Here is a 4,185-nt window from a genome sequence, read left to right as displayed (position 1 = left end):
CAGTGTTGCACGTCAGGTCCTGTCAACCCGGCACGCGGCTCGTCCTTGCATCAGAGCGGAATCCCACGCGTTAAGGTGGGGCCTCTCTTGTGTCGTCCTTCCTTGCTCTCCTGAGAGAGGACTCGGCTGCAGCTCTGTAATACCCGCATCAGTCTCTGCCCACCTTCCAGTGCCGAGCACAGCCCTCATTCACCTCCTGCTTGAGGCTGCTGCTGCAGGACACGTGTTGGACTGCTTGTGCAGACTGTACGAGCTGGCTTTGTTCCTAAAGAGCTGTTGGTGGACACATGCCCAGCTCCTAGAGAACAGATGTCCCACGTGCAAACAACAGTGCCACTGTACCCCCGTACCTGAGCCCCTTTGTCTTCAGAGAGACAAAAGAGAAAACGGGTCTTGGAGACTGGCAGTGGGGAAGAGCTGGTGGTACCTGAGGGAACCTGCACAGGGAATGGTATTAAAAGGAGAATATTAATCTCTCCCATTGCAGTCTGTAGAGGATAGCAAGGGGAAAGCATAGGCACGGACTAACATCACTGGGAAGGTTCACAGCACACTGACCTCATTTCCTGACCCCCAGTTCTGCAGGAGGTGTGACCCCGGACCCGTGTGCCCCCCTGTTTTGGTGCAGCCCTGGGGCACAGAGGTTATCCTGGTGCTACCTTCCATTTCAGCTAAAACTGCTGAGGGCGGAAGCAAACAGCCACGAGGAGCTGAGCAGAGATAAGCCCTTTGATTTGCTGCAGGTGACTTGCTCTGCCTGTCACAGCTTGTCACAGCTGTGGGATTTTTTTTTCCCATGCTTTTTGCAGAGGTTGGCTCATGAAGGCATGAAGCTGGTCTTGCTTCAGCTCTGTGTGTGGTACCAGCTTCCTGGCCAGGGACCCAGGCACAGTGGAAATGTGATCTGTGAAGAAGAGGGAGTGCTTCAGAGTCAGACGCAGCAGGTTCAGGGCTGTGAAAAACACCTGCCAAAGCCTTGTCCGTTCCCATGTTGTGTAGTTTCCTTAACTACGATGCCAAAAACAAGCCACGAAAGGAAGCTGTGGTTCATGCAGGCTCTGAAAGATCTTAGTTTACCGGGGGCATAAGTAGCATTTTTACCACTTGGTAAGCTGGGGCAAAGGGCACAAAGACTCGAATTAACGGTTCTGAAACTTACAGGGACACTCTGGGAGAGGTCGGGCTGGAGCCTGCGTTGCTTGAGTCCTAGACCAGGATTAAGCTGTGGTCCTGGCGGGGAAGTGAGCAGCCGGCTGGGCTCAGACTGGGTGAGTGAGCAGTGCTGAAGTCGTTGGGTTACTCTGGCAACTGCCCTGTGCCTCTTTTGTCGCTGTGCTGATTTCAGGTGAGCAGGGAACAGGGTTGGTGCAGCCCTGTGGCTAGGAGCAGCGTCACTGCTTCCCTAGCAAGTTCTGCAGTCTGGTAGGGGATTAAGAAGAGAGAGGAGTTGCACTCATATATATCTGTTTACCTGGACTTAACCGGACTGCGTTTGCAGAGCCTACCTGCCTCCTATAGCCTGAGAATGCTCTAAATAGCGTCTTTCTGGTGGCAACAGGTCGGATACTGTATTCTTAACATGTAGGTTTCTAACACGGTGCTAAGAAGATGCTTTTCTGGGTGCAAATCAGACTGACTGAGCCAGCGATCGGGTCACTGCTGAAAAGGGCTGGCCTGTTCCCTCTTCCTCCCTCCTCTGCGTTCATAAGCACATGCTCCTGCTGTGTTTCTCCTGTGCTTGCTCCAGTGCTTCTCTGATCCCCCCACGGAGGTAACAGCCAGGTTACTTTTGGACAGAAGGTTAAACAGGCAGAAAACTAACCCAGCAAAAGAAGTGACTTGTTTCATGCAGCGGTAGTGAGTTGAATCGGCTCAGCACAGGACCGTCTGCACCACAGAGCTGTCACAAGAGATGAAGCAGAAGGATGGGAATGGCAGTGGAGAAGGTCCGCACATCCCCTTTCGGCAGAAACGAGCCATGGTGTTCTCTCACTTCTGTCCCCCGAATAGCTCGCGGTCGGCGGGAGCAGAGCAGCAGCCTGGGAAGTCTGTACTTATCATTGGTAACTGAGGCTTGGCCACGTCTTCTGAGGGCTGGGAGACTGATGCTAGGGGCTTGTGTCCCACGTAGGTGAGTTTGCTGGAGGTACCTAGATAGGCAAGATGCTTACTATTTTAATAAGGTTGTCTGATCTTGCAAGATCCCAATCCAGAGGCGATGCGACTTGCAAATCAGGGAGTGGGTGTCATTTGCAAATCCCCTGCAGCAGGGCAGGGTGCTGTTGGGACGTGAAATGTGACTTGTGTGAAGGTATAAAATGAGCCTTCCATCCCCCGCCTCCCATCAACTTGCCTTTCCTCTTTCAATCCCCCACACTAATTGCCTGCTCTGTTACAGGTCTTGATTTCAGCCTGTCATTTTGCGTGTAAATTACTGGGTTTGAAGGCAAGTTCAGATCAAGATCAGATGTGAATTTCAAGGCCAGTAGCTGTTCTGGAGTGATCTCATGGTGAACACTTTTTTTTTTTCTAGAATAAGAGAGCCTGTTCTGGCTTAGTTGGCTCCATTGTCAAGGAGATTAAATAATACTAAGACAGTGTCCTTTTATCTCAGGCTGAGAGCCTGTGTCTGCTCTTCAGAAACAGCTTTTCCAGAGCAGCTGGGTACAGTCTGTACATGCATGCTGGTGTGCAATAGTCAGCATTGCTTACGTTGCCTCTGCAGTTGTGTCTGGGAGATGAATAACAGCTTTTTGCTAATGGGTCTCATGTCAACAGGGGTGATTTAGCAAGGAAGACTGCAGTGCATTAGTTGCTATGTCTCAGACTCACTCAGCCTTGTACTGATCGTTTATTGGTTTATAAATTAAACTGCAGATGCTGCATCCCATCAGTGCTGGCATGCCGAGGATCCTGAAAGGGGTTCTTCCCGTAGAGTTGTCTGAGAAATCTTTAAATTACTGCCTCGGGAGTCAGGGCATGCAGGTTGTAGCCCCAGCTCTTACAGCAGGGACGCCAGCCAAGCTGCCCTGGCGCCTATCAAAATCATGGCGTGACTCTGATGGGGTGTCGAGGCTCTTGTGGCATCTGCCAAAAGCTCACCAGCAGCCTGTGCCTGTTGGTGCGGCATCCTGCACCCTCATTTTCTGAGTGGGGAGCAAGTCCCTCAAGTTTCTTGTAGGCAATAAAATGCTGTCCACAAGATCTTAGAGAGCATCGCGGGGAAATAGGTGCTGGCTGCTCCTGTGCTGGAAGGATCTGTGCTCCTCCTGTCGTGGGGAGGAGAGGCAGCAGGGATCGGTGGTGGGCCAGGGCAGGGGTTTGCGGATCTGTGCTGGTCCCTGTTGATCTGCGTTGAAAAGTTATTTAGAAATGAGAAAGATGTTTTTCTAAACAGGTAACTCTCTGTTCTCCCCGAGACCCGAGAGACCAACTGGGCTCAAAAGTCTCAGAACTCTTCCCCAGAAATTCAACGGCTGCCCCTACATGGTCCTGGAGTGAAGTGTTTTGTCTCGGGTCCTTTTGAGGGTCGGTCCCAGCCTGCTCAAGGGTGGTGACGGCACTGGTGTGTCTCTTGCGGAGGATACAGCAGAGGGGTTTACCTGTGTGGGGCAGGGGCTTCAGCTTGCTTTGGGTAGGTTGTGTTTGAACCACAGGAGCTGTTTAGACAGAGCCCAAAGTGCAAGATAATTCAAATCTAAGGCTAAAATGTGTCAGGTGATATCCAGTTACCTTGCGTTTCCTATTCACTGAAGGCTCACAGGGCGGCTATGGTGGCTCAGCTCCTGCTTGCATGTCTGCATTAAATGTTCCCATATGGGAGAGCAAAGCCAGGAAGGATTTTCTGTACTGAAGATACCGGTATTACAGCAGCCACGGACATTTCAGGTTCAACGCCGGTAAAAATGTTGGTTCACCCCACAATAGGGACAGTGCTGCGTGATCCCTTGCCTCACCTGCATGGAGTCCAATTTGGGGTGGTTTCCTACCTGCAGGTCATCTCTGTAGCTGGGTGTGAGTTCTCTAATGAAGGTCAGAAGTTCTCCAATATATATATTAAATGTAGCTTTTCAGTGGCTCAGCGAGCCCTTTTCTTTTCTGTTCTCAGTGGTGGCTGGTTTCCGTGGCGGAGGCAGAGCGACAGCAGGATGTGTGAAGGGCCATCCAGGGTTTCTCATTCCTCCA

This window comes from Fulmarus glacialis, unplaced genomic scaffold (assembly GCF_000690835.1).
Source record: "Fulmarus glacialis isolate BGI_N327 unplaced genomic scaffold, ASM69083v1 scaffold15114, whole genome shotgun sequence".
Taxonomy (NCBI): Eukaryota; Metazoa; Chordata; class Aves; order Procellariiformes; family Procellariidae; genus Fulmarus; species Fulmarus glacialis.
This window is presented reverse-complemented; position numbering follows the sequence as displayed.